Source organism: Puma concolor, chromosome B3 (assembly GCF_028749965.1).
Source record: "Puma concolor isolate L17-30 chromosome B3, mPumCon1.1.hap2, whole genome shotgun sequence".
Taxonomy (NCBI): Eukaryota; Metazoa; Chordata; class Mammalia; order Carnivora; family Felidae; genus Puma; species Puma concolor.
In genome coordinates, this window is record NC_141672.1 from 118,983,696 (window position 1) to 119,002,650 (window position 18,955).

At 37.7% G+C, this 18,955-nt stretch overlaps 1 protein-coding gene across 2 annotated transcripts in view; it reads left to right on the plus strand.

The window, feature by feature from the left end:
• The window catches only part of PEAK1 (pseudopodium enriched atypical kinase 1), a 315,319-nt gene that overhangs the window by 60,541 nt on the left and 235,823 nt on the right, over nucleotides 1–18,955 (plus strand). The window lies entirely within an intron of this gene.

The window sequence follows — 18,955 nt, forward strand, 5'->3', positions numbered from 1 at the left end:
GGGAAAATATGAGAATATTGGGGATAGGGTAGGGAGGAAAAAAAGGTAATGAGACAGGGACAGAAAAAAGTAACTGATCATGTAAGAAGACAAACTTTGCCTAGTTTACAGTTTTCATTTAGTGCCTTCCTTAGACCAGTCATTTCCCTGACCATGGATATTGATACAAAGAAAAGTGGAATGAGAATAAAATGCAGTTGTGTTTTTGACTTCTGCTTATTTAGAGTTAACTTTTTCTGAATATCTTGGTTAGCATATATAATTAATACATGTATTGCTTTTGACACAAAATAACATGAATGCTGAAGATCTTCTTTTTCATGGATATTTGGGGTTGATACTGAAAAGCAGTGCATGTGTTTGCTGCTTACATGCTTATAGCTGGGTGGAAATTAGCCTCAAAGTGTCCATGGTTTTCTTTGTCATTAGCCAACAGATGCTTGCTGCGGTGTTCTGCTCACTGAGTCTGTATTTAATGTGCGGGTGATGCATCTCTGTACACTGATGGGAAGGGCTGTGCAATACAGTAAATCATTTGTGTATAACAAATATCTGCCTTTAGCCGCACATCAATCCTTTACTAAATGAATTTTTTTTAAATCAAGCTGTTTTCAAAACCTGGTTGGCATATCTACCTTCATATTGCTTTGACTTTTTAGTGAGTTGATCCTGAATTTAGTATGTCCATCTTACAGGAGTAACGTTTTTGTTTTCTGTTAAAGAATTATTTCAGATCTTCTTGATACAATACAATTTTTAAAACTTTAGGTTGGTGATATATATCTTAAAGAAGCGTAGGTTTTAGGCACAAATATTCATTTATACATGAGTATGCTGTGAAATTGCTAATTCACAATGTTGCATAATCAATATTAATACATACTAATGTGTAAATGTATATACTTATATATACATCTTGCCACAATTAAACTATTTTGAAATATATACATTATATATAATATATATTACATATGTAATATTGCAGATATATATTTTATTTTATTTTTATTTATTTAAAAAATTTTTTTTTCAACGTTTATTTATTTTTGGGACAGAGAGAGACAGAGCATGAACGGGGGAGGGGCAGAGAGAGAGGGAGACACAGAATCGGAAACAGGCTCCAGGCCCTGAGCCATCAGCCCACAGCCTGACGCGGGGCTCGAACTCGGGGACCGCGAGATCGTGACCTGGCTGAAGTCGGACGCTCAACTGACTGCGCCACCCAGGCGCCCCTATTTATTTTTAAATAGAGAGTGTACAAGTGGGGAAGAGGCAGAAAGAGAAGGAGACAGAATCCCTCTGAGTTGTCAGTGTAGAGCGTGACGTGGGGCTTGAACTCAGAAACCATGAGATCATGACCTGACCTGAAATCAAGAGTCAGATGCTTAACTGACTGAGCCACCCAGGCACAACTATTTTATTTTGTTTTTTTTTTATTGTGGTAAAGTGTCCAAGCTCTCTCCACAGAGCCTGCCCCCCCTCCTGCCCCGCCCCATTCCCCGCCCCACAATCTTCCCTCAATAGCTACCCCTTAGCTACCCTTCAGGTCTTGGGGTGCATACACCTGCATGAAGACCTGTTCTGGAAATGGACTCAGCCATTTGAGCTAGGTGTTCTGGAGTTCCGGTTAGGTGAAAAGTGGTCTCTGGGTGTGAGACCCAATAAGGCACTTACTCTTGGCCCTTTGCATTGCTTGTTATTTGAGAATGGTATGGCCTCATAAGGGCCAAGTCATGTTGCCTAGACATAAGCGTAGTAGTGATTTTAATAATCTTTTTTTTAAAACAGTTTTTATTTAAACTGTACCCAATGTGGGGCTCGAACTCACAACCCCGAGATCAAGAGTGGCACTTTTTTTTTTTTTTTTTAATTTTTTTTTTTTTTTTCAACATTTATTTATTTTTGGGACAGAGAGAGACAGAGCATGAACGGGGGAGGGGCAGAGAGAGAGGGAGACACAGAATCGGAAACAGGCTCCAGGCTCTGAGCCATCAGCCCAGAGCCCGACGCGGGGCTCGAACTCACGGACCGCGAGATCGTGACCTGGCTGAAGTCGGACGCTTAACCAACTGCGCCACCCAGGCGCCCCGAGAGTGGCACCTTTCTTCAGCTGAGCCATCCAAGCACCCTTAATATCTTTTTAAAAAAATGTTTATTTTTGAGAGACAGTGAGTAGTGAGAGGAGAGAGAGAATCCAAAGCAGGCTGTGTGCTACCTGACCGACTAAGTCACTCAGGCACCCTGCCCCTTAATAATCTTTTAATAGGGCTACCAAAATTGATTGAGTCCACCATTATTCCTTCCTTTTGTTGTCTTTTAGGGTTCCCAGATTCAATTTCAGTGTTGGGGACAGGAGTTCCCATACAACGCTAAGCAGTTCTCAGACACCAGTAGGATTTATGAGAATTCAACTCAATTCTGATGCTGTCTACCCAGAGATAGCTTCAGATTCCACAGGTTAAGGGTTTAGTCCTACAAGACTGCCCTCACCCTCTACTTCACAGACACCTGTTACCTGTGCTTCTGACCAACCAGCTACAGATTGTAGGTTCCAGTGACCTCCAAATTGATTTGCTAGAGCAGCTCACAGAATTCAGGGAAACTCTTACTTACATTTACCAGTTTATTACAGGATATGAAAAAGGATATGAATCAACATCCAGATGAAGAGATATATAGGGTGATGATACATAGGGTGACATCCCAAACAAAGGAGCTTCTGTCGTTATGGAGCTGGGGGCCTGGCTCAGCGTTCTAGTTCCCCAAACTTCCTCTCTGAAAAAGAAGACCAAAAAAACTGTCCTCTTGGGTTTTCATGGAGACTTCTTACATAGTCATGATTGACTAAGTCATTGGCCATTGGTTGATTCAACCTCCAGCCCCTCTTTCCTCCCTGAGGCCCTGGTGTGGAGTGAGGGTGATTGAAAGTTCCAACCCTCTGATCACATGGTTGATCCTCCTGGCAACAAATCCCCACCCTTGGGTGGGATACAAAAGACCACCTTCATTAATAAGACATCCATTTCACCTTTATGGTCTGAAGTGTTTTCAGGAACTGTGGTTGAAGATTGAATATATCTGAGAAATATATTTTGGTCATTTAGATGATATAAATTATTATAAATCATTATATCACATATGGCCAGAAGGATTTTTCTAAAGCCAAATCCATTATCACATCACTGCTGGAAACTTTTCAGTGCTTCACATTTTCATTGGGATCAAGTCCAAACTTCCTAACTTGTCTTATTGAAGATCCTTTGTTCCCCGTTCTGGTCATTGCTTATTTTTTCATCCTTACTTATTTTGGGGCTATGGTGTTGCCCTGCCAAATAAGTACTCTTTTCTATCTATACAACTTTGCACAGGCTGTAGGTCTTTCATGCTCCCCTTTTCTTGTGAGCAGCCTCTCATATATCTACCAAACTCCTTATAACACTCAGTTAAAAAACTAGGTTGTCTGATAAGCCTTTTTTTTCACTTCCCCAGGAAGAATTAAGTCCTTTCCCCTTCTGTATTTCCATTGTGATTTGTACACATTTCTGTTTTAGCACTTGTTTTGTTATGTAATATTTGCACATCTATAAGCCATACCCTCTGCCTCCAAAAACAAGGGCTACTGCAGTTCAGGGTAGTTCCAGATGTTTCCACTAAAAGTGCCTGGCATACAATAAGTGCTTAATGAATGTGTGTTGAATGAATATTGTAATTAGTGGAGTGCTTTAAGTGTGAACTGCTCTAAATGGAAGACTATATTTATAGTCAGCTCTTACATGTCCAAGGTGATTGAGGAATGGAATATTCCAATAATTGTGCTATGTAATAGCCAATTATAAATGACCAACTTTAGATAATTTTAATACAAAAATAATGGACTACACAGAATTTATCTGTCTTTATTAATTTATAAGATGCTTCAGCTTAATCGTTATGAATTATATGGCTCTTTTAGAGCTGTGGCTGAGGAAGTATAAGAAATCGAGTGGGGTTTGTCTCAAGCTGGTTTTTTTTTCCCCCCACAGATGAGTCTCTAATACACTCATTTACCTGTTATTTTGCTTACTTAAAAAGTATACTGTAAATTTAACAGTAGGTGAAAGGGATTCACAGTTACATTATTACCAAATGCCGTTTTAAAAACGTTTAGAAGACAGAAAGCTGCATACTTTAAGGTGTACATACTGCCTCAGTTCACCACACAGCTTGCTACATTTAGGCTGTGCCCTCTCATCTATTCAGTGGCAGTCCTTGCTGAGCCCTAGTGAAGTCTTATGAACTGAGCTAAGCAGTTAATTAGATGGTGTTCTGTGGCCATGACTATTTCAAGAGTGCTTGTTCTCCACCCAAATTATATATTTATTCTTTTCTCATTCATGTGAAAGTAATGTGAGTGGTTGCTGCTCATTTGTGTATTAATTTAATGGTTCTCTTCTGCTCTCACCTGCCAAACAACAGCGCTGCCAATTATTTGCAAGACTCAGAAATTACTTTTATGCATATGGACCTGCATTTTCATATCTTTGAAAATGGCTTTTTAACAGAGATCTGTTTGGAATAGAGAAAATGCTCTCACTGTATTTGCACAAATGATTTGAAAACCATCATGGTGGCTGAGCTCTGACTTTCTACATTGCTGTGTCATGTTCTCTTGTTAAACCTAAAAGTCTTCCTGCAAAACTGGGTCTTTTCTGTTTCTTTTTTTTTTTTCTAAATGTTTGAGAGAGAGAGAGAGAGAGAGAGAGAGAGAGAGAGTGCGAATGGGGGAGAGGCAGAGAGAGAGGGAAACACAGAATCCGAAGCAGTCTTTAGGCTCTGAACTGTCAGCACAGAGCCCGATATGGGGCTTCAACTCACAAACTGTGAGATCATGACCTGAGCTGAAGTCAAACGCTTAATCGACTGAGCCACTCAGGCATCCCAAGCTTGGTCCTTTTTTAAAACAGATGTATATTTTCTCAGTGACATCCAGAAACATGTATTGTAAATATGACTGTTAACTTAGATATCATATTGTTCAGTTGGCTCATCTCTACGTGAATCCTTCTTTTGATCAGTTTCCCAGCCTGTCTGTCCCTTTAGCTGCATAATAATGTAGTTTTTCTAACAATTATTTTATGAAAATGAATCATCTTGACTTAAGTGCAACAAGTGATTGACCTAACAGTTAACTTGAGAATCAGTTAACTTGAGAATCCTACATGAAAGGAAGAAGAGGATTGATGAAGTAATTTTTAAAAATGTGTTTATTAGAGTCACTAATGATAAAACAATGGGCTTCTTAATTGAGTATGGTAAAATATTCAGCAACTCACTAAACCAGCTGTTCTGTTTAAATAATCTGTGAATAAACAACAAAAATCCTTGCTACCTTATATTAAGTATCAGTGGAGGTTTTAATTTGGGAATATATCAAAGGACTTTGATTTGAGCATTTTTTAAAATTTTATTTTTAATTTTTTTAAATTTACGTCCAAATTAGTTAGTATATAGTGCAACAATGATTTCAGGAGTAGATTCCTTAGTGCCCCTTACCCATTTAGCCCATCCCCCCTCCCACAACCGCTCCAGTAACCCTCAGTTTGTTCTCCATATTTATGAGTCTCTCCTGTTTTGTCCCTCTCCCTATTTTTATATTATTTTTGTTTCCCTTCCCTTATGTTCATCTGTTTTGTCTCTTAAAGTCCTCATATGAGTGAAGTCATATGATATTTGTCTTTCTCTGACTAATTTCGCTTAGCATAATAGCTTCTAGTTCCATCCACGTAGTTACAAATGGCAAGATTTCATTCTTTTTGATTGCCGAGTAATACTCCATTGTATGTATATACCACATCTTCTTTATTCATTCATCCCATCGATGGACATTTGGGTTCTTTCCATACTTTGGCTATTGTTGATAGTGCTGCTATAAACATGGGGGTGCATGTGTCCCTTTGAAACAGCACACCTGTATCCCTTGGATAAATGCCTAGTAGTGCAATTGCTGGGTCATAGGGTAGTTCTATTTTTAGTTTTTTGAGGAACCTCCATCCTGTTTTCCAGAGTGGCTGCACCAGCTTGCGTTCCCACCAACAATGCAAAAGAGATCCTCTTCCTCTGCATCCTCACCAACATCTGTTGTTGCCTGAGTCGTTAATGTTAGCCATTCTGACAGGTGTGAGGTGGTATCTCATTGTGGTTTTGATTTGTATTTCCCTGATGATGAGTGAAGTTGAGCATTTTTTCATGTGTCTGTTGGCCATCTGGATGTGTTCTTTGGAGAAGTGTCTATTCATGTCTTTTGCCCATTTCTTCACTGGATTATTGGTTTTTTGGGTGTTGAGTTTGATAAGTTTTTTATAGATTTTGGATTCTAACCCTTTATCTGATACGTCATTTGCAAATATCTTCTCCCATTCTGTCGGTTGCCTTTTAGTTTTGCTGATTGTTTCCTTTACTGTGCAGAGCTTCTTATTTTGATGAGGTCCTAGTAGTTCATTTTTGCTTTTGTTTCCCTTGCCTCTGGAGATGTGCTGAGTAAGAAGTTGCTGCAGCCAAGATCAAAGAGGTTTTTGCCTGCTTTCTCCTTGAGGATTTTGATGGCTTCCTGTCTCACACTGAGGTCTTTGATCCATTTTGAGTTTATTTTTGTGTATGGTGTAAGAAAGTGGTCCAGGTACATTCTTCTTCATGTCGCTGTCCAGTTTTCCCAGCACCACTTGCTGAAGAGACTGTCTTCATACCATTGCATATTCTTTTCTTCTTTGCCAAATATTAGTTGGCCATATGTTAATGAGTCCATTCCTGGGTTCTCTATTCTGTTCCATTGATCTGAGTGTCTGTTCTTGTGCCAGTACCATACTGTCTTCATGATTACAGCTTTGTAGTATAGCTTGAAGTCCGGGATTGTGATGCCTCCTGCTTTGGTTTTTCTTTTTCAAGATTGCTTTGGCTATTTGGGATCTTTTCTGGTTCCATACAAATTTTAGGATTATTTGTTCTAGCTCTGTGAAGAATGCTGGTGTTATTTTGATAGGGATTGCACTGAATATGTAAATTGCTTTGGGTAGTGTTGACATTTTAACAATATTTGTTCTTCCTATCCAGGAGCATGGAATCTTTTTCCATTTTTTTGTGTCTTCTTCAATTTCTTTCATAAGCTTTCTGTAGTTTTCAGTGTATAGATTTTTCACCTCTTGGGTTAGATTTATTCCTAGGTATTTTATGGTTTTTTGTGCAACTGTAAATGGGATCGATTCCTTGATTTCTCTTTCTGTCGCTTCATTGTTGGTGTATAGGAATGCAACTGATTTCTGTGTGTTGATTTTATATCCTGCAACTTTGCTGAATTCATGAATCAGTTCTAGCAGTTTTTTGGTGGAATCTTTTGGGTTTGATTTGAGCATTTTAATGTTAAGAAGCTGCCTGATTTCTGTTAAATACAGAATGCAAACATTTATGTCATTATAGTATGACTATTTATTTTTAAAATTTTATTAATGTTTATTTTTGAGAGAGAGAGAGTGTGTGGGTGTGTGTGTGTGTGAGCAGGCAAAGGGAAGAGAGAGGGGGGTACACAGAATCTGAAGCAGGTCCCAGGCTCTGAGCTGTCGGCACAGAGCCTGACGCGGGGCTCGAATTCCCTAACCGTGAGATCATGACCTGAGCCAAAGTCGTATGTTTAACTGACTGAGCCACCCAGGCACCCCAATTTATAGTATGACTTTAAAAATAATTATTACCTGGGGGTGCCTAGGTGGCTCAGTTGAGCACCCAAATCTTGATTTTGGCTCAGGTCATGATCTCACAGTTCGTTAGTTTGAGCCCCACGTTGGGCTCTGTGCTTCTTGCTGATAGCTTGGAGCCCGCTTGGGATTCTCTCTCTCCCTCCCTCTCTGCCCCTCCCCCATTCCCCGCTCTGTATCTCTCTCTCAAAGTAAATAAACTTAAAAAAAATTATTATTACTACCTGAATAAAAAAATGTGGTTACTTGCAAAGGCATACTCTTTGGTATAAGTCAAGTTATGAGTAAAAAAGATTTTCAGTCTCTCTTTTAAGAGAATCAGTATTCAGTGTCCTAGGTTTAACTTGTGGTTTCATCACTAACTAGTTGTCTATCTTTAGTGCCTTGTGCTTTCTCAACAGTCCAGTTAACTATCTTATAGTGAAGATCAGTTGGATCTTCAATATATGAAAGCACTCTGTATATGTATACCACATTTAGGAATTTAAACAAGAGTTTTAGCCCCTTTTCTGCCTGCTTTGTGACTTTGGGCTTATCATTTAAACTCTCTGAACTTTTCTTCCTTTCTAGGTAAAACAGAGGAATTTGGCCTGTATATTCAACTCCAGGGGTACTTTTTACATTGTTTTTAACTCTTACAATCTGCAATTTATGATTATTTCTCTTTCCCCCTTTTTAACATGTGTTTGCCTCTCTTCTTCCTACTGATAATGATGATTGCCAATAATAAGACTGGAATTCATTAATCTTTACCTATTACATTTCATTTAATCTTTCTATTAATCTTGTGAGCATAGATGGCAGTAGCCTTATTTTACTGATGAGGAAAACTGAGGTTCAGAAAGTTGCACAGCCAGTTAGCATAGTGTTAGAAGTGGGATACTAGTCCCTGATGCCAGTGTTTTTGTTTTTTTTTTTTTATTAAAAATTAAGCATGCAGCTTATGTGAAGGCACATTGCCACATACCTCATCTAAAGGAAGCTTTTGATCTTCATTGTTTTCCTATTCCTTTTTTTCCTTAAAGTGAATAGTTAGAGCCTTACCAAAATGCTTTTGTAGAAAAAATGCATCTATTCAATAGCAGTAAGCATTGTTTGGGAATTTTAACTTTATAGTACCATTACAAAAAATCTGTTTAGCATTATGTAACATGTATCTGGGAATCTTTCATTGCTGGAAAATATAGTGTGACCTTCAAATAGATGAGTTCGTTCTATTTTAATAGGTTTGTTTTATTTTAATTTAACTTAATTTTATTTTATTTTAAAATTTTATTTAAATCCAAATTGGTTAACCTATAGAGTAATAATTTCAGGAGTAGAATTTAGTGATTCATCACTTACGTATAACACCCAGTGCTCATCCCAAGTGCCCTCCTTAATGCCCATCGTCCATTTAGCCCATCCCCCCACCCCAAACCCTTCCAGTAACCCTTAGTTTTCTCTATTTAAGAGTCTCTTATGGTTTGCCTCTTTAATGTTATACTTAAAAAATTTTTTTTAAATGTTTTATTTTATATTTGAGAAAGAGAGACGGAGCACGAGCAGGGGAGGGACAGAGAGACAGAGACAGAATCTGAAGCAGGCTCCAGGGTCTGAGCTGTCGGCACAGAGAGCCCGATGGGGGCTTGAACCCAGGGTCAGTGAGATCATGACCTGAGCCACCCAGGTGCCCCATAATGTTATACTTTTAAACCAGAGGGCTTGTTCTGCACTTGCTAGAGAAGGAAAACAGGCGATCTAAGTACTTACTAAGTTTCTTTTCTTCTTTTTAAATCCTAATTTATTTTATGATTCCAGGAAGAGGGTTACACATGGCAAGATTTTCTAAATTGCTAAAAATTTCTATTCTAGGAGAGTATTGTTTTATGGTGTCCATTTTTTACATTTAAATTTCAAAAAGAGGCACCTGAGTGGCTCAGTCAGTTAAGTTTGGGATTCTCTCCACACCCCCCCCCCCCCGCCCCCAACTTGTACACATGTGTACTCTCTCTCAAAATAAATAAATAAACCTAAAAAAAAAAAAAAAAAAAAAAGAAATCCATGGGCTATCTGAAATGAGTAGGTCAGGCAGTGATTAGGACAAGCACATTCAGAAATGCTCATTTCTGTTTTGAGTTCATTTATGAGTTCTGTGTTTTAACATTTCCTTTGTAAGCTTCAGATAGCCTCTCATCCAGATATGGCAGTCCTACACACTGATCTAACATAAAACACTATTGCTTTCTGGGTGACCAGAACACTCTTTCTGGTGACAACACTGGTTCAGCCAAGACTCTGCTCCTAATCCTTCCTGGTTCAGAAACTTCTGTCCTTGGGACATTTCTTTAATTCGTGTTTCTCTTTTCTGTTGAAGTGGTTATTACTAGTCCAAAAGTGAGTTTGCATGAGTAGCTCATTGGTCACAGTTATTTTTATTTTTCCAACTGATGACTCTGAAATGACTGTGGCACTTTGAGGAGATCTTATCTGTTGCCATTCTTAAGCCTATTCACAAAACTCTAGCCACATCAGCCTTCCTTTCTGTTCTGTAACTATACCAAGTGGATTCTAGCCTTGGGGTCTTGTATACTTGTCCCTCTGTGGGCAATGGTCTTCCCTGAAGACTGTTGCTTGGCTATATATCCTCCTTGTCATTTAAATCTCAGCTGAAATGTCCCTTCTTCAAAGAGGTTTTCCTTGGCAACTCACTATAAATTAGTACTCCCCCCCACAACACTCTATTACATGGCCATGGTTTATTTTCTTCTTAGCATCTAATGATGAATTGATATTTATTTCTCATTTATTTCCTCTGATGGGGGCAGGGATGTTATGTTTTGTTCACTGCTGTATTGCTAGCACCTAGAACAGTGTCTGCCACAGTAGGCATTCCAGTAAATATTTGTTGATTGACCAAATGAATGCGTACTTTTTCTATTAACTATTTATAAAATTCTTTTTCTTTTTTTGGTAGTCAGGAAAGTACAATTGATATTCTTACAATTAATATTTATGTACTTTTGACATTTTTATCTTCCTTTACTGTTCTATTCCCTACTTGAATTCTTTTAGAGGAAGGGGGAGAGAGTCTTCTAGTTTTCAAACTCTTGAGATGTGACTGTTTCAATTTATCTACTGCTTGCTAGATAGGTGTGTGAGCTGGTGCAGCCTAGTCACAGATGCAATTAACAGGTGGGAAAATTGGCTCCTAACAGCTGCTTCAGTCCTGCTTGAGTTGGCCTCTTCCCCAAGGGACTGTCTGTGTCTGCCTAACAAAATGAAATTGCCTTCCTGTAAACATTTTTTTTTTCTAGGATTATAGAAGAGAAACAAATTCTAGGTTTATGAAATGAGTTAAAATGTGTCAACAGAATAGAAAAGACTAATGACCTGCTGCAGTAATTTGAATTCTGAGGCACGGCAGCAACATTTATTTTCAGAAGAGTTGACATTGAAACTGTAGCACTTTTAGTTCTATTGAAATGACTTTATCATGCCAGAAGGGTAGATTTAATAACTTATTTATTGGTGTTGGTGAGGAAAGTGACATTTCTCTAAAATACAATGTTTGACCCTCAGAGCTTTGGTTTGTAGCATAGATTTTGTGTCCTTGCTCCTTCAGTTAACTCTACGGAAAGGGGCAGATTTTGGAAAGAATACAACTTGATTTCCTCTCCATTTCATTCGCCAACTGTTTGATTCATTCAGTATGGGTTGCATTTGACAATGATAGAAGATGTTAAGCATTGCGTGTGCCATAACCAATACATATATCCATTTAAAAAAGATATGAATGGGTTTTATGTGAACAGTATGCCAGTTCTGGGTTTTATGTTGACATATGTTTCGTTGTTAGCAAACATTAAGTTGGTCTGCATTGCTCCTTTTTTGATAAATTTTGTTTGATGTGATTCGTAATCTGAGCTAGTTGTGAAATGTGCTCCCCTTAAAAGTCACCTTCTGATCAGTACTTCCTTCCTTTCATCATTTTATAATTTCTGGCCTTTCGTGAAACTAAAAGAGTTTGTGCCATTAAATTCTGCTTTAATATTTTGTTATAAAATAAGAAGCTTCTTCTATTATGAGGGTATTAACTTAGGTTTTTGATGAATGAGATGTGCCTTTGTTATGCTAATATGATGACTTATGGTGGATATCTAGGTAGCAACAGGATGGGGTCTGGTCACCAAAAACAGCAACCACATGATTAGAGGGTTGGGACTTCAGGCCAGTCTGATATCACGGGAAGTGGATAAAGTATGGAGACAGAGTTCAGTCATGCGGCCAGTGACTTAATCAATCATGCCTGTGTAATGAAGTCCCAAAAAGAACTGTGGACACCAAAGTGGACCTTCTTGGTTGGTGAACATATTGATGTTCTGGGAGGATGACACATCCTGACTCATGGGGAGATGGCATGGAAATTCTTCATTTGCACCTGCCCCCCAACCTTGCCCTTTGTGTATCCTCTATAATAAAACTGTAATTATACATACGCTTTCCTGAGTTCTGTGAATTATCCTAGCAAATTATCAAACTGAGGATCATGAGATCTCTGAATTTAGGATCAGATGAGTAGAAATGCAGGTGGCCTGAGAACCCCTGAAGTACAGCTGGCATCTGAAGTAAGTGCAGTCTTGTTTGGGATAATGCTCTTTGTGCTTGTGGGTGGGACCAGTGTGGGTGGTTAATGCCAGAATTGGACATTGCAGCACACTCATTTAGGGTTGAAACAGAATAGTGATATACATTTGTTATAATTAATGAATCAATATTAATACATTATTATAAACTAAGGTGCATAGTTTGCATTAGGGTTCATTCTTTATATGGTACAGTTGCATGGGTTTTGACAAATTCATAATGTCATGGGTCTGTCATTACAGTGTCATACAGAATAGTTTTGCTGCTCAGTAAATCCCATGTTCACTTATTCATCTTCCTCCCAAACTCCTGATGACACTATTCATCTTTTTACTGTCTTTATAGTTTTGTCTTTTTCAGATTGCCATATAGTTGGAATCATATGGTATGTAATCTTTTCAGACTGACTTCTTTCACTTATCAATATGCTTTTAAGGTTCCGCCATGTTTTTTTGGTAACTTGATAGTTCATTTATTTTTATTGCTGAATAATACTTGATTCTGTGTATTTACCACAGTTTATCCATTCAGCAATTGAAGGATATCTTGATTGCATCTAAGTTTTGGCAATTGTGAGTAAAGCTGCTATAACATCCATGTGCAGATTTTTATATGGACATTAATTCTTAAATCAGAGTGCAATTGCTGGATCATATAGTAAGATTAAGTTTAGCTTTGTAAGAAACTGCCAAACTATTTTGCATTCCCACTGGTAATCAATGAGAGTTCTTGTTGCTTATATCCTTGTCAGCATTTGGTGTTGTCAATGTTTTGAATTTTAGCCATTCTAAAAGGTGTGTAGTGTGGTCTCTTGTTCTAATTTGCAATTCCCTAATGGTATTTGATGTTGAGCATTTCTTTATATATTTATTTTCTATCTTTAAAAAAAATGTTTATTTTTGAGAGAGACAGCATGAGTGAGGGAAGGGCAGAGAGAGAGAGAGAGAGAGAGCGAGCCCTGGACAGAGGATTTAAAGTGGGCTCTGAGCTGACAGCAGAGAGCCCAATATAGGGCTCAAACTCATGAACCTCGAGATCATGACCTGAGCTTAACTTGGATGCTTAACTGATAGAGTCACCCAGGGGCCCTTATTTTCTGTCTTTATATCTGTTTTGGTTAGGTGTTTGTTCAGATCTTTTGTCTATTTAAAAAAAAAAATTTTTTTTAAGTAATCTTTCTGTCCAAAGTGGGGCTTGAACTCACATGATACTAAGATCAGGAGTAGTCACATGCTCCACCAACTGAGCCAGCACCCCTTTTGTCCACTTTTTAATCATGTTTTTTGTTATTGTTGAGTGTAAGAGTTCTTTGTATATTTTGTGTAACAGTTCTTTATCAGAAATGTCTTTCACAAATATTTTGTCGCAGGGTGTGGCTTGTCTTTCCACTAACCATGTCTTTTGTAGAGCAGATGTTTTTCATTTTAATGAAGTCCAACTTACGAATGATTCCTTTATTTCTTGGGTCATGCTTTTGGTGGTATATTATGTAAAAACTCATCACCAAACCCAAGGTCACCTAGATGTTTTTTAATGTCATCTTCTACAAGTTTGTAGTTTTTGGCTTTACATTTAATTCTGTGATCCTTTTGAGTTAATTTTGTGTAAATTTTGTTTTACACTTTAAAAATTTATAAAATATTTCATGCATACAGATAGATGTAAAAACTAATGTAATGACCCACATATAAAGTACCTAGCAAATGGCTTTATAATATAACATTTTACCTTGTAAATCTACATTAAATCTAAAATAAATGCAGTTGAGTCCCCTGTGAATCCCTCTTAATTTCATCTCTCTCTTATTCTCAGAACTAATCAATTCTGTGAATTTGGTATTTTTCAAATTCAATCCATGCAATGTTTTTATAGTTTATTAAATATTTATGTCTCACATGGTAATGTTATATATTGTTTATATAGCATATCGTATATAGAGTAATTGGTATCGTATAATACCATATATAATTGATATTGTTTTACAAGTTTTAAAATATCACATTAACATTATGTGTATTACATATACTTCAGCAAAGTGCTTATTTCAAAACAGCATTGTTTATGTGATTTAGAGGATTTTTTTTCCATAGGAAAGAATATGTTAATTGAGAGCTATATAATGTTGAAGAGTTAATTTACCATTGGTTGTAATTTTATTTTGGTTTCTCATATTAGCATAGATATAGTTCTGACCTGAGGGTTAAATTTTTGAATGCTCAAACATTATATCTTTAATATCTGTAATGTGGTATGTTTTTAGAGGCTTACTAAATTAATACTTTTTAAAATAAAAAATAGTAATATCTTTGTTTTAGGAATTTTTTTGGGGTGTGTGTGTGTGTGAGGGGAATTTTTAGAATGCACACACAAGTGAGATTCGATTGTTGATATGGTATGGTGTTTCCTAGCTACCCTGTTAAGGATACTCAACAGAAGCCAGAAAAACTTAATTATTTAAACTGTGTTGCTAGTTGGAGAGCCTGCCTTTGATAGATTTCTTTCTGAGGGCTCTTTCTAAGTTGTGGATTTTCTTTAACCACTAGTTTCTGAAAGAAAATACCGTTTCTAGGTTAAATCAGAAGATCTCTACAATTCAGAGTGTAGGTAAAGCTGCAGCTTCCTCCATTAGCTTCAGGAAAGTGACTTGATTTCTGTAGGGGTAAGAAGGATTGACTAATTATTTATGCTGATCTATGCAGCCAGTTTCATCCAGTAAAAGCAGAAGCTGTCGTTCTTTGTAGAATTTCCTGTGACCTAAATTAAATCTGTACCATACAAGATTGTCATCTTTAGAGAAGGCTACTCCCATTGTCTGCTGTGTTAATTGTGCATGCTAACCTGTCACTGTTAATTTAATTATTATTGCTCATTTAAAAACCTTTAACTGGTGTCTAGTTTGAGTTCTGTAGCAAACAAAAACAAAACAAAACAAGCTTGTGTTTGTACACATTTGAAAAATAATGACCTCTCTCTCCCCCCAAGATCATTTATTATAGGTTGCAGAAAGCTGTATAATGACATTTCCAATCCCGATTATTTTTCTATTGACATCTTGAAAAATCTGTTCTGTTGTAAAGCATCACTGGCAGATTCAATTGTAACTTAGAACAGCCTAAAATGCCAAGAGAAGTGACCTTCAAGTTCCTGCTCTTCCTACTCAACTCTTGCATGAAATGCTGAAATAGTTTCTCCCCTGTGTTCTCTTCAAGGATAAAATGGGTTCCAGATTTCTTCTCTTCGCACCCGTCTTCTGTTAAAAGACTGTGTTCATGTTGGTGCTATACTAATAAAGGGGTACTGAAAAGTGACTTTTTCCTATTGAATTTTCCAGAGTTCATTGTTTGCATTATGCTGTGGTTTGTATCATTTTATTCACAGGAATTGGCCCTTGGCATATGTTTTGTAACATTATCTCTAAGACAAAGGTGTAAATTAAAAATTGAGTTAGTGTAGAATCTTTGTGCCAGAGTATAGTATATCTTCTGTTTGTGATTTTATGTTTTGGTCTTTATATTACAGGTGATGTACTCAGACATCAGGATGTTATAGACCTGTTAATTTCAGACAAATAATCAAATTTTAAGTTTGGTCATGTTACTTTTTAGGTTATTGATTATAATCTCAGTGATTATTCTTCCCTGATTTTTAAAAATCGATATTTACTGAAGTTTTATTCTCTCAAATAAGTGAAATATTTCTGGCTCCTTTAAAAATAAATAATATTACTTTTGTCTTAGCATACATAGAACAGTTTTGCTTTGTGTGTGTGTGTGTGTGTGTGTGTGTGTGTGTGTTTTAAAGTAGAGCTCTCATGACTGTATCGTCTTGTCTCATTTAAGTTTATTTGGATTTCCTTTACTCCCCTGTTTCCTATACTTTTGGAGCATGCAATCATGCTTCTCACTGCTGGCATCCTGAGGGTTAGGCCCATCTCTTACTGGTTATTTTGTTGTCTTTGTCTATTTCCCTATCACTACTCATTTTGCTTCCTCCCATAAACACCCACTCTAATCTAGTTAATATATGTCTTTAGATATTTGTGTATCTTTGGAAAATACATAGTGTTTGGAAAAACACTAGTGTTTGTGTATCTTTGGAAAATACGTAGTGTGTAAGTTTGTAATTTTCATGAATGCCATTTGGCTGTACATCTCATTTTATTTTTTTAAATTCGGCTTTTAAATACTTAAATGATGTATCTTTTTTGCTGTATCTAATTCTGGTTCATTACTTTTGACTGCTGTAGAGTATTTGGTCATGTGCATATTCTTACCCATGCATACTATGTATCCATCTTACTTACACACTCCCCTAAGTGGCATTTATGTACTATAAACAATACTGCAATAATAATCTTCATTTTATTTTGTGGAGATACATGCTGAGGAGTGGTATTGGTTGGTTGTTGGGAGTCCATTATTAAGTTTACTAAGTATTGCCAAATTGCTCTGAGAACAGCCAGACAGTTTATACTCCTTTGAGCTGTGCATGAGGATTCAGACCATTTTTCAGTGTAAGCAATGTGGCAACCTAATTGGCCTGAAGAGTTGCTCTTATGGACATGATTGATAAACTCCCAAATTATTTGTCTATAAATAAAGTAAAACCAAAATGGGTTACTGTCAGCCCTCTACTCAAAAGATACTCATGTATGGAAAAGCTGCCTTGGTTCCTGATAGAGGTTCATGTAAAGGGAGATTTTTGATGAAAGAATATAAGGGTGAGCCCTCATTGCCAAGTAACTCAGCACGCTGTGAATATTAGATTCTTTGTGCCCAGCATGGTTCTTGTAATACAAACGTGAATGAGGCAGAATCTTTGCTCCTGAAGCTCTTTGGTTGTGGGACAAGTGAGTACAGTACTTTGTGATTATCTTTTTTGGGGTGATCTGTTTGCTTCTTCTGTGAGAAGTTGGCTCTGGTCATAGCAGCCCTGCTTGAGTCACTGTTACTCTTTCTGCCTTGCTTTCTAAAATTAAGATTCACAGGTACCTGGCCTATTACTATGGCCATTCAGGATCCCATCAGTCCATCATCCTGCCTGACCTAGTAAAAGATCCCCTAGGAAGGGGTGTTAGTGTGGTCTTTGCATCCCGAAGTATGTGGTGTTTGGGGTGGGAGGGATGGCATGTTAAAAGTCCCTTTGAATTGGTACAGTGGAAATCAGAAAATATTATCTAGAAGTATGGATTAATTAAATGTAGGAAGAGGCAGCATGATGTATATTATATGGCAAGAAGGCAGATAATAGTGCTGGGCAAAATAGCAGACAGAACACATTTCCCAGCCTTCACTCATCTAAATTCTCATTGAAAAGACCAATAGATAAATACATGGATGGGGAAAAAAACCCTTCATATGTGTTAGAAACTAGAGCTTGATGCTGCTCATATGCCAGAAAACCTAGGATAATTTTTGGTAGGCAGTTCTTCAGTGTAGGAGAACTCCTAACTTGGGAGGGGCAGGGGCACCTGGCTGGCTCAGTCCATAGAGCGTGCAACTCTTGATCTCAAGGTTGTGAGTTCAAGCCCCATGTTGGGTGTGGAGATTATTTTTAAAAAAATGATAAAATATACCCGAAAAATTAAAAAAAATATATATATATATTAATTTGGGAAGGGCAGTCTTTTTTTTTTTTTTTTTTAAGAGACAAAGAGCATGAGCAGGAGAGGGGCAGAGAGAGAGGCAGACACAGAGTATGAAGCAGGCTCCAGGCTCTGAGCTGTCAGCATAGAGCCCATTGCAGAGCTCAAACTCATTAGCGGTGAGATCATGACCTGAGCTGAAGTTGGATGCCCAATTTTCGGAGCCACCCAGGCTGCCCGGGAACAGCAATCTTGAAGAGTGGTCCCACAAGGCACCTTATTTATATTTCTCTTGGAGCTCCTGGTTGTTTCAGTCATTAAGCATCTTACTTTGGCTCAGGTCATGATCTCATGGTTAGTGAGTTTGAGTCCCACATGGGGTAATTTCGAGCCTGGCTTCCGGTGAGCATGAGCCCCGCCTGCTTCCACTGAGCTCAAACCCCATTTCAGGTGAGTCCTGTTTGTTTGTTTCTTCCTTCCTTCCTTCCTTCTTTCCTTCCTTTCTCTTTCTCTCTTTCCTCCTCCTCCTCCTGCTCCTCCTGCTCCTCCTGCTCCTCCTGCTCCTCCTCCTCCTCCTCCTCCTCCTTCTCCTCTTCCTCTTCCCCTCCTTGCCCCTCCTGGGATTCTCTCTCTGCCTCTCAGTTGCACCCTCTCTCTCAAAAAAATTTGTCTCTTGCCTCCCAGACCAGAAGTATTGGTACTTTGTAAATAGTGTTCATAGACCCACAGTTTGCTGCTAATACCTCCCTAGAAGGTACCTATCTACATAAGCAGCCTAGTCCCTATGTTAGCAGCTGTCAACACCACTATTTCAAACTCTATCCAGGTTGTTTGATCTCCCAACTAGCAACGGAGTGAGGTTTTTGTTCTCAAAAAGATTCAGTCATTAAAAGCTATGAAAGCTGAATATCAGTTATAAGAAGAGAGCAATCTGATAGGATTCTAAAGGGATAGAAAATATAGTTACCAAAATAAAATCTTCTGTAGATTCAGTGAGTAGCAAATTAGAAAAACTTGTGAA